The sequence below is a fragment of the Solanum lycopersicum genome, chromosome 2 (genome assembly GCF_036512215.1).
Source record: "Solanum lycopersicum chromosome 2, SLM_r2.1".
Classification (NCBI taxonomy): Eukaryota; Viridiplantae; Streptophyta; class Magnoliopsida; order Solanales; family Solanaceae; genus Solanum; species Solanum lycopersicum.
In genome coordinates, this window is record NC_090801.1 from 38,248,339 (window position 1) to 38,261,825 (window position 13,487).

Here is a 13,487-nt window from a genome sequence, read left to right on the forward strand (position 1 = left end):
ACGACTTCAAATATACAATTCTTATAATATATCAATTATTCAACTTGTTAAGAGTATTTTTTTTAATACGTCAACACATAATTTAAATGTTAGCAATATAGTTGCAAAATATTTAATGCCTTAAAGTTTTCGTCCTCTTTTAAAGGAATAGTAGTCTCCACTTTTTTTTTTAAAAAAAAATATAAGTTTGTTTATACCATAAGGTAAAAGAGATGGTAAAGAAATTTATGATTGGTCGGTGCATGCATGTATAGTGGCAAAATCAATCTCTCTAATAAGATGGCTACTGATGAAATGTTTACCAGCTTGAAAACAAGGATTAACTTGCTTCTTTTCAGGCATTAAATCACCATAAAATCTTTCCATTCCTATCTCTAATAAGTGCTTTTTGTCCAGTAATTTCACATGACTTGCCATCTCCTGAACCCATCCCTGCAAAATCACATCTCTATCATATAATATTATTAAAAAAACAATACAATTAAGAATATAACATATGATAGATTTGTGTCTATTTTTACTCACATTAACTGTTTTCCTAGAATACTCAGCATTGCAGGAGGCTCATTGATAAGTTAATAAAAGTATTACTCCCTCTAAATAAGTTCAGATTCCGTTATTTATATAATTAGAGGTCAATTCAAGATTTTATAAAGCAAAAGTAGTTTCATATATATATATATATATATATATATATATATATATATAAACAATGAAAGTACTATTCCACCTTATTAAAGTTAAGTTTTTACTGCTCATACAATTAGAAATATAGTGATAATAGATTTAAATATATATGAAATATTGGGAAAGGTGAAAAGACTTATAACTGATTTGAATATAATATTTAATGTAAAATTATGTTGTTTTGAATTCTTAAATACAATACATAAATAAAAAAAATGAAAAGATTTTTACCTAATGACATTATACCATTGTTTAATGAGAAATTATATCTTCTTTGGAATTTTGATGAGTGGTGCGATTATCTAATATGCTATTGTTTAATTATCTAATTATTAATTAAATATAATGGAAAAGGGCAAATTTGAAAAGAAATCAATTGTGATCTTTCAACTTTTGAGATGTTACTCACAGACTTTTGAATTTCTTATTATATAAAATGAAAAGAATTAGTGAAAAAGGATAACTAAATGTTGGAAAATCAATTTTCTTTCTTTTACCTTAAAAATGGTAATACAATCATTTAATTTTACAAGGGCATTTTGGTATTTCAATTTTTTATTTGTAATGTTCCCACTTATAATATTATATAATAATAATGTAAAAGTATATAGCACATTGTCGAAGCCCTGGTTCATACACGAGGGCAGAAATGTCAATTCTTGTAGCCTAGATTAGCTTTTCAACATCTCCATCTTAATTTTTTTGCAAGAATATAATTTTATGTTAAACTATTTTCCATAAAGTGAATAAATGAAAGTTTTTTCTAAATAAATGTAAATTTCATCAAAATCAACTAGTCCGACATAGTTTCAGGCAGGGAAATTATGTAGCAGATATATTAGCTAAGCGAGGTACAAGGCTAACAAACCATGATAAAGTCACATTCATAATACAACAGAGCTCATAAACAAATGCATCACAAATAAAGTATTATGTATCCAACACGAGAAAATGGTCTATGAGAGAGAGTTGCTTTACTTTTACTTTTGATCCTTTATTTATTTTACTTTATCCATAGAGTACTTAGGGGTTGTTTGGTAGGTCGCATTAAAACAAATAATACATCTATTATGTATGGTATTATTTAGTATTATGTTTGATAGAGATTTGGACTTATGTATAACTAATTAATAGATTAGTTACATACCTCATACATGGTATTATAGAATTATTAGTAATATCTTTCATTTGGAGGGATTAGTAATACATATATAATACCATGGGATAAGTCTATATAAAGACAAAAATATCCCTCAAATCATTTTAATTATTTTTTTGATTTATGATTTATATTTGTACTGGTAAATTTATTTGAATAGATTAACTTACAAATTAATTAGAGAAAAGTTGTTTATCACTAAATAAATCCAATACAAATCGATACAATATTTAAAATGTGAGTTGTTTAACATTAACTATTTAAAAGCATAAATATATCACCACATGACGTTTGTGATCTTAATTGAATGTATATAAATATTTGTGTGATTTTCTAATTATTTTTATTTTTAAGAATTTATAAAATTGCATACATATAAAAATTACGACTTATAACTTTTATGTGTAAATGTAGATGATTTATTCAATTTTACTATTGTTTGTCGTCTTTTCAATTTTAAAAGTTGATAATTTATTCTTTTTCTAAAAAAAATTAAAATTATAATTTTTTAAGTAATCAATACTAAGATAACAATAATTTATCATCAAATAATTTAAGTGAAAAAAGAAGGCACACATGACAACAAAATTATTCTTCTCATAGCTAGTTAGAATGCCATAAAAAATAATATTGTCCAACAATTATTTACCTTAACTCAATTTCATAATAATTTAAGGATATAATTGGAAAGAAATTTTTTATATAGTTTCAATCCAAGCATAAGATGAGTTGGGAAACAATGAACCAAACAATTCAAAAGAATAATCCCTGCATTACTAATTCCTACATTACTAATTCTCAGCATTAGTAATCCTTGCATTATTCATCTTTGTACGAAACGAACCCTTAATGTATTACAATTTTGTCACCTTCAAATAAGGCTATGATTAGAGCTTCTCTATCTACCTTTAAATAATGTCTATTTTTTTTTAAAGCAATAAGGCAGAACTATCTCTCTAGACCATGACAAAAATATCATAGAAACATCTTAACTAATTTAACGTTCTATTACTTCCTAACTCATTTTTTGTCTAATTTTGTACACCATTTGGCTTACGTGGCACACTCCATGACTCCACTTAATTGAGTTGCGTGAGAGATATTTGAAGGCCACATGATCCAAAAAGATGTACAAAATTATAAAAATATAAGTTCGGGAGTAATATGACTTTAGTTTAGTCAAGGTGTCTCTGAAATTTCGAATATAGAGCCTGTTTGGATGAGCTTAAAAACTGGTCAAACTGACTTAAAAGTCAGTTTCTGACTTATTAGAGTGTTTGACAATTATCAAAATGACTTATTTTAAGGTAAAAACTAAAAGCTAGGTGAGGGATGTTTTTTTTTCAACTTAAAAGTCATTTTATGTTGACTAAGTACTTTACCTTTTTGTCTTTAATTCTTTTATTATTATTATTATAAATATTATTATTATTATTATTATTATTATTGTTATTACTATTATTATTATTATTATTATTTTATTATTATTATTATTATTATTTTAAAAATAATTTTTATTATTATTATTATTATTATTATTATTATTATTATTATTACAAATCTTAATATTATCATTATTATTAATTTTATTATTATTATTATTATTATTAATATTATAATTATAATTAATTATAATTATAATTATAAAAAATTTGTGATGATAAGAAAATATGTGAATTACAGGAAATATTATTACTTATGGATGTAAAATATAAATTAATTTTTTTGAGTATAAAAATCTTATATTAATCAACTTTTTATCATGTTAACAATTTTTAGGATATTTAAGACATTTTGATTAAAAAAAGTTTTTACCAACACTTATTTGCCAAACACATCAACAACTTTTTTTCAACTGAAACACTTTTATCCAAACACATAACTACTTAAAGTTTTAGCACTTTCTAAAGTATTTTTTAAAAGATTCTTTTTTTAAAGCCTATCCAAATGGGCTCATAGTCTAGGGAATACTAGTGTCTTTTATCTCTTTTTTAATGACAATGAAAGACTTCAAGAATTGCTTCTATTAGAAAACACTTATCATCATTGAATTGGAGTAGGAATTAGGGATTCAAATTCTTGACATTTTGTAGTAAAAAAACAGAAGCTCTGTGTTTAAATGAGAAAGAGAGAACTTTCCCTTTCCTTCTGGGGGGAAAGGGAAAGCTTGAGTTGCACGAGGGGTCGAGTTAAATTTAATAATTTTTTTTAATAAATCTGTTATAGTTAAGGTAAACGATCAAATTGATCACTTTTTATATCACATTAAGGACCATATATACAAGTGAATTAGATTAAGGACCACAAAGAATCAACTCCCCTACATTAAGAACCATTTTGATCATTTTCTCTATCCAACACACTCAAACTTATCACACTCAATATACGATAATCATCTCATTTGAGGTGTGTAGAAGATAAATCAAAACCCACCTCAAATGTCCTCATAAATGTACCTTTCATTTTTTACCAACTATGTAATAGTCCTAATCCATGAAGAATATATATACTCTTTTTCAATCGATGAGTGTGTTGATACCCATGTTGCTTTACTTTTTGTTGCTCCTAAACACACATGCAAGCACACATAGTCGCCAAGTACTACAATGACTATACAAGTTAAATATCAATCTCATATAGAATTAATTTTACAGATTATCAAATTCAATTATTATCCGATATTAACGCAAATGCTTCCACCACAAGTATTATTTTTGTTATAAAAACTACTATAGAAAAATAATTTAATCTATTAATCTAACTTTTACTAGATTATGTTGAGGCATAATGATTTAAAAAAATAGGAGTTGATATTTTGGATTTATGCATTTATTGACAATCATGTTAATTAGTGATCACTAGAATTGGCAATCGATTTTCTATAAAGTTGTTGGTTAAAGGAAACTACTGTGACTAGGCTCTTGCAAGATATGCATAACATCTTAGGTTTCGAAAAGAACTAAAGAGAAATTTGTACAATTCACTCAATAATTTTTAGCTTTGGATCAACTTCAAATGACCATATCTTCGGAAACCTCCTTGGTTTCCCAAGTAGTTAGCTTTCTCATCAATGTCAATGTCTTGATCTTCTTATCTGCTTTGTTGTCCCACAACATTCAGTTTTTCAGACTTGGACACAATATATTTGTTAGTAAATCAATTTGAGTTGACAGATGTGCCATGTCCTGATCCCTTTCTTCTTCATTCTTTCTCTGTTCCACTGACATCTCATATGAATACCCGAATTCTCCTATTTCTGCATCTCTGGTGTACCATGCCCTATTGTTTTTGGAAATTTCATCCAACAGTTGCATTCTATCAACAAATGGATTTCTCATAAATGAACCTTTGCAGACTGCATCAACAACAAGTTTAGTCACATAATTAAGAGACCTATAGAAAACTTATTTAAGATGCCTCTCAGTAAGATCATGTTTGGGACATTTCTTCAACTTTTGGCTGAACCTCCACCAAGTATCATGCATTGCTTCTCCTAGTAACTGTTTATGTGTACTGATCTCAACCTTTATTTGCAGTTCTTTTGATTCTGAAAGAATCTTTCTAGGAAAGCCTCTTTTAATTCACTTCAAGTTCGAATGGAGTCATCTGACATCTCATTCAACCATTTAGTTGCTTCCCCAGTAAAAGATAAGGGAAATATCCTTAGCCTCATTGCAGTTTGATTAACTTCATGATTCTCTTGAGATTTACAGATCCCCATAAAATTCATCAGATGTTGATTCACATCATCACCAGCTGCCCTTCTAAACATTCCTTTGAGATTAAGCAATTGTATCATTGTACTGGTGATAGTGTATTTCACTCTTGGAGGTAACGCAGGTAACACTATAGGCCCAGTGGCTCCAACTCCATCCAAATCAACATCATCCTCTTCATACATTATGTGATCTAGATGCTGAACTCTACCCCTATGGGCTACTGGGGAACGATGAGGAGGAATTACATCATCATTGTTTCCATCAACTCCCCTAGGTGAGACTAATCCAACATTTTGTTGCACGTCTTGAAACATCCAGTTCAGCATCAAGGCCCAACCTTTGCCTCTGAGCCTCTAGTTATTGAGCATTAACCATCTTGCGTATGTTTTTATGGATTTCTGGATCGTAAGGTAGCAATGTGGTTCGCTTACTTCTGGTGGTAGACATACACAAGCAGATTAATCTGTAATAGATCAAAACAAAAACACAAGTAAAATTAGGAAATTATAACTACAAGTCGAATACAAGCTAGTAAAACACTACTGAATTGAAATTCCCTGCAGCAGCGCCAAAATTTGATACGTCCAAACTTAGACCTCAAATGAGAGTGTAAACGATCGTTGTCACTTTACAGAACTCAACTAGAGTTGAGATCGTTCCCACAGAGAATTTCTTTACAGACTGTCGCTCTTATCTGATTGTTGTTACTATCTCCTAATGAATTCCAAAAAAAAAAAGTAAAATTTGGATATGAATATCAAGTAGCAATTTCTAGGCATGAGATGAATATTTCAAGTCTATTTTTATCAATGATGACTAGGTATGTGTTTTTTTGTTGATTAAGAGAAACTAGGTGAGTGTTCACTATGACAAGAACTTGTGAAACTCTTTTGAAAAACTGGAGCTTCAAGCAATCATACTTTCACAAAAATCATTGACTAAAGTTTATCTAATGCTTCTTAGCCTTATTAGATAATAATCGCTTGTACTCTCTCGAGCTACAATTGATTCTTTTATAAAGTACTGGCTTAAATGGATGTGAGGCTAAGTTATTTTCTCTCGAATTCTAATTTTAACTTCAATACAGTAAAAAGATTTATGCTTTTCCTAACAATTGTTTTTCTCTCGAACAACCACTTGATTCAGACTAATCTAAAGTATGTACTCCTTAGACCAAATTAAAACCAAAGCTTGAATCTACAACATGTGAAATCAGATTACTCTATGATCGTTTTACAGATTGAGATTCACAGTCTCATCATAGATCCCACACACTTGATTTGAATACTTAGTGATTCATAATTCTGCGTACATAACAGTTGATAATGATTGAGAACATAATTCTGGATACTTACGATAACAAATTGAAACTAAAAATAAAACTTGACAATCTAAGAGTCAAACTTACTTTTGTTGCCAAGTAGTGCGAAAAAAAAATAAGCTTGAAAATTCCAAGTTTTATTCTGCCTTCCTCGTCAAAATTTCAATAATAGAAAAAATAGTTCCCTAACAAAAATCTAAAAAAAAATCCCAAAACCTTTTAAAAGAGACTTAATTTAACTAGGAATCATTTTCGCTATTCTTCACGGCCCCCATCACGCATCTTGACAGACTTCACGGTCCGTAAGTCGTCCGTGGTTTTGCCTTTAACTCTCTAAAACTTAAACTTTTAGGTGGTATTTGAAATCTGGTTCACGGATAGAATCACAAACCATCAAAATTATCAGGGTCCGTGAAGACGTCCGTAGTCTTTACTTTAATTGTCTCAAACTCTTGACACTTTCTGCTGATTTCTAGAATCTTGTTGACGGACAACATCACAAACTGTCAAAGTTATTACAATCTGTGAAGGCGTTCGTAGTCTTCACTTCAACTTTCTCAAACTGTGTACATTTTGTACTGTTCTCTGGAATCTTGTTGACTGACAGAATCACGGATCGTTAAAGTTATTACGGTTCACGAAGATGTCCGTGATCTTCACTTTAATTTTTTCAAACTCCAGACACTTCGCACTGCTATATGGAATCGGGTTCACAGATTGAACCAAAGATCGTCAAAATGCTAAAGGTCTGTGAAGACTTCCGTGGTTTTAAATTGAACTTTCTCAATGTTGGTCTTCAAAATTCCTCTATTCCTCATACTTCAAAGTCACTTACACGATCCATGAAGTGAGCCACGGACCGTCAAACTAGCCTTGGTTTACTACTTTTCTTCTCCATTTCCTTCTTCCTACATTATCAACAAAAACATCAAATCATACCAAATACACTTGATTCTAGCATTAGTTCTTTTTAAGCATTAAACTGTATTTCAATATCTCGGTACATCAGCTACGCCAACAGTGGGACCAGAACCAACCCCATTACTTTCGGGCGCAGGCCGACGCGCTAGTAGTATGCCCAAAACTTGCCCAGTACTTTGGGGGCTGGCGCCATGTGCCAACAGTATGCTGGGGTTTGCTGGTTTGATTCTTTTCTTTGTTTCATCCGGCACATATTCCTTTAAGTTGTGCTCATGTTTCCCTTCTCTATACTAGCTAATATAAACTCTATTTACCTTTGAAAGTCCCTACATATCCTAATCATGCGTTTAAGTGTACATTTAAAACTAAAGTGAGTTTACGTGAAAAGTGTAATACTCTATTTTCGTATAAATATAAGAGCTTTTAGTTTTTATGCATCTCGATCTTGGACTTGAAAAGACAAGTCCATAAGAATACGTTCAAATGTAAGTATGAGTTATGTTTTTGAAAAATACTTCAATTAAACAATTTTTTAGTGGGATGAACTGAGCACTATTTATATTATTTATTATATTTGGAGTAGTATCAAACACTGAATTGGGTTAGAGTCTTTTATAACTCAAAAGTCTCATAAAAAACTACATAGTAAGCGTATGATAGGAAAACATTGACTCGTCATACGACACCTCACTACCTCTAAGAAGACCTATTAGATAGATCCATATTTACAGTATTATATCATCCTATACCCGGACAAGTATAGGATGACCCTTGCAGCGTGATGAAACGTTGTATCACTGCTAGGCTTATGGTAATGGTTGTCATTTAGAGAAACTCCCCACTAGTAAAGTATAATATTTTCATATTGTTTTGTTTGCATATCTTATTGTAAATCTCAAATGGTTTACGCTTCATGATCGTGTATTGATTTAGTTGAGTTGCTTTCATTTCATTCATACAGGTCAGTTTCTCTTTTACTCAGCCATATTACATACTCGTACATTCAATGTACTAACTATTCGACTTGTATTTTTTATGATGCAGATACATGTCTTCAGAATCATTAGTGTTTTGTTGAGGTCACCTCACACTCACAGACTGGTGAGGCCTTCTTGCTTTCGGGAGACTCAATTTCCATTTCCATTTTAGTAGTATTTGACGTGATGTGAGTCTAATCCCAACATTCATCTTGAACTATTAGAGGCTTCATAGACGGACAAAATTAGATGTTTCCATTGTTTGTCAAGATGTTTATTTAATTTATGACTTATGTTAAGTATTTCAAGATAGTGATATAAGACTTCTCTAAATGCTCATCTAATTAAGCTCCGCGTATTATGTAGAGTCATGTGATCCATAGTAAACCAACCCAAAGGTTCGGTTGGGGGTTAGAAATGGTTCTCGAGTGCCGATTAAGTTTAGGGTGTTGGCTCGGAGGCAGACAATATGTAGCACTATAATTAATATTCTTACTTCCATGCCTACTTCTCTATACTTAGGAACATGACATGTAAACCTACAATTTTGTTAAGCATTAACCAAGCATGGTGTTTCAGTCTGTATTTATCCTACCCAGATCTCAATACCCTACACGGGGTAGAGATCATGCTTTACTTAACCCTATTGATTACCCTAGGTTCTTCCTCTAGGATCACATTTGTGTTTCTAATATATGTTTTACTGGTAGCTATGAATAACACATAACAAGTTATGTGTAATAAAGTAAACAACCACATAAGTTATGGAACAGTGATATACACCCTAAAATATTATTTCAAAATCATATAACAACATTCATCTGACCTCTATAACCTCAAAAAAGGGTGTTAGCTTCTCATTTAGCAACAATCATAAGAAAGTAACATATATAAAATATATAACAAAGATAAAAAGAAGTAAAAACTAAAATATTTCATGGCTCTAATGTTCTCTCTACACTAAATCCTCTAAATAACGTTCCACCCATTCAAAAATGATCTAAGGACCTATTTTTAGATGTGGAAAAACCTTTGGATCTCGAAGTTAAAATTGGGTTATGCTATAAATATACTTTGGTTAAACATGTGTCATCTTGTACTGCTTTTATTCCTTAGTAAGTTTCTTTATTTTCCTCCACAACACGTGTTCATCACATTGGATCAAATTTCTCTAAGCATCGAATCTAATGATATCTCTTTGTTATAGATTCTTTAACTTTTTCATGTTACATAATGATGCATTGCCCATCACAATGAATTTAGCTGTGTTGGTCGAATTACATCATAGTGACTTGTTTAAAAATTTTGATATTGTATTTTTTGTAGATCATAATTCCACCATGATTGTCATGATCTAGAAACTCAAGACATGATGATTCACCTAGAAACATGCCACCAGTAGGTAAGGCGATACCAAAGCCCATAATCAAAATTGATAGGCCCATCACATGGAAGAGAAGGGGTAGTATATGCAAAGAACAAATATAGAAAGTAAAAGAGAGGGAGAAACAAGATATATATAAAACATCCACAAGACATGATATTAGTCGGTACTCAAGCTACCAACCATAACATAATTAGAAGACAAGTACAATATAAATTAATGTCTCCGAATATAGAATAAAGACCAGTTTAGCCGCAATTAATAGGAGTAGAATGACTTGAAACGCCTGAGCTCACCCTTAGTCTCCAATCCATAGCTACTTCACACGAGGCACACATCAATGTGAGAACTTTACTATGATCTGCAGGTGCAAAAGTATAATGTGAGTATCAAACACGTATTTCTTAGTAGGCATAGGCCGAGTGATCTTCAAACATAAAGCAAGCATAAAAAGCAGGTAGAGAATAAATAAGCATTACAAGTAACTAAGAAGAGGTGAAATGAGAAAAGGATAACCAAAGTCAATAGGACATACAACATAACACACAAGTAATTGAGGCGAAGGAATATACCAGAGGAACTGTCCAGATAAACTAACCTTAACCTTTGACATGAAAACGAACTACACAAAAGTATACTTAGAACATCCACCACAAAACATAATAGTAGCCAAAAGTCTCATCCAATCTAACCCAGTCCGGAAGTACCAATATAGGAGTAAATTACAAGGCTTACCCAAGGCAATCAAGGAAACCAACAATTATCATGTCACAACTACATAATTATAATCAAAGAATAAGCTAATTGAACCATTTTAATCTTAAAAGGTACACAACAATACACATAACCCAATTACCGCCCTCCTAAAAACTAGAAGGTGCAAATAACAACCAATTATACAAGTGAAAGGCGATGTGTATGAATGCAAGTACGGAATGAAAACCATTAATGTCATTAGTGTCAAGTGTCACGTAACCAAGTATATACACTAACTATCAGACATAGGCATGCAAGGTAGGACACATGAGGACACCCTTCTTCACATTCAAAGTGACACACAAAATGAGGGACTCATAAAGGACTCGGGAAGTCTATAAATATTGTCTTGTACCAACCCAAGACTTTCATAATTGATCCACCTCAGATTTTCTTCATCATGTATCGAAGATACTTATGAAAATCACATCAATATAGAAAGGGCTAGCATCTTTATCGATCTGTCTAGTATATAAATAGTACATCCTCGATGACTTTTTATCTTAAAATAGATTTATCAAGTGTTAAGGATAGTACAATTTCCATAAAAACAAGTTTAAGGGTGAAAAGTGTCAAACTATAGTTTCTCAATAATGGTAGAAAAAATCAATGCATTTGATGGGAACGTACCATAAAACACATGAAAAAGAGTATCGATACAATGCATGTCATCACCTATATACAACCAATAACACTTAAACACCCAATGTACATAACTGGAGCGACCTTTATCTCGAAGCATAAAAAACTAACTTGGAATCTAATTTGTCCTCGACCAAGACCTCAAGCCCAACAATATACCAAATATCACGATAGTAAGATCATCATATGCATATAACAACTCAGAAACGAAAGTAAATATGAGGAAATAAGAATAAAGGAGTAAATCAAGAATTTCAACTTTTACCCTAAGGTAACGCTACAAGTAAACATTAATTACCACTCAAGTCAAAGCTTCCAAAGCCTAATCCGAGATCGGAATCAATGTCAAGGTTAAGGGTCTATGCTGGGCAAATTTTCAAGATATCAAAGAAAAGCAAAGCAAACCAAAATTCCACACCTAAATAGAGGGAACCAATCAATAACAATTACTAAGATGAGAAACTATGTTAACTAAAGGATCATAAAGAACTCATTCTAAGGTGAATTGAATTACTACTTTTCAAAAGCCTCGAACATTAACTATGAAAAGGCTATTAACACCAATTAATCCATAGGGAAGCCAACTTCCAGCATAAGCTAAGGACTCACAGAGTCTTAGGTTCTTACAAGAGTCCATGATAGATAAAAAAGGAACATAACCCCAAGTCCGCCGTATAAACCCTTCCCAGCATGCGATTTATACTAGATAGTATCTCATGGATCATAATCTAATAAAAAGTGGAGTATAGACTACCTAAAAGCCAAACAACAATCTCAAACTACAGAGACTATTGGTCTCCTCACATGTCCTTAGTATGACGAGAAGCTATGAATATTGTAAACTATGCATCACTACAAGTAAATAATACTATATTTCTCTAATATAACTCGGTCCTAAAACCAAGTTAAAAAATAAGTTCATGGGACCTACATGTGGAAACACAAAATTGACTCTGTCAATAGGACTTAAAAAGCTCAAGAAACTTATGGCTCAAAGTTAGGCACATCCGCGCTCAAACATCGCGACAACCCAAGAATTGGAATAGCTAATACCACCTAATTCCAAGCTCAAATAAGAAATTTATCGAGATTTATTGGTTTTGAAGTGTGAATAAAGACCCCCAAAATGCTCCAAAACAAAACCCAAAAATCTCCTCTAATTAGATCTCAAATTCTTTTTCTCACTTATGAAAAATAAAGAAGGCAGACATATAACTACCAACGGTGCCGCACTGACTCTGCTGGAGAGACGTTGCTGAAGTAACAAAAGCTCCAGAAGAGAAGACTAACTTAATGTCATCACTTTTTGTTGGTGCAGTAATCTTCGTGGGAACGACTTCATTAGCAGCTCGTGTATTAACACTTGGTATTAAATCCCAAGTTCTACACTGACCGAGAAATTCATTTAGTGCCTGAACAACGCAAACCAAATATGCTACCCAATTAGAAACAACATTTAAGACTCAATGGAACTGTCAAAATTTGAAATGAGGTTGACTTGATGAAAAGTGGGTTGCACAATCCAAGCTCCATTTTTTTGCTAAAAATTCACAATATAGATCAAGATGTGTCTAAAAGATTTGAGACCCAAACAAAATGTCCTTCTAGGGTAAATTTAACTTCTAGAGCTAATAAAACAATAAAAATTATATTTTCAGGTCATTTAGTTGATATTTTGACTAAAGTGAAGCAACTAAACTTTAGAAGCTCCAAAATATAGAAACTTGCATGAAAACCAAATGAATGGCATGTTGACGGAAACAACAATCTTTAAACATCATAAATGAATTGCAGTGACTAGGAGAAAGTTCGAAATGTAAGAAATGCATGAAGACCAAGGACAGGACCATGAGGGTTATTACAACATTCACTACTAAAAGGACTTTCACCCTCAAAAGTGATGGAATAAAATCGCTAAAGG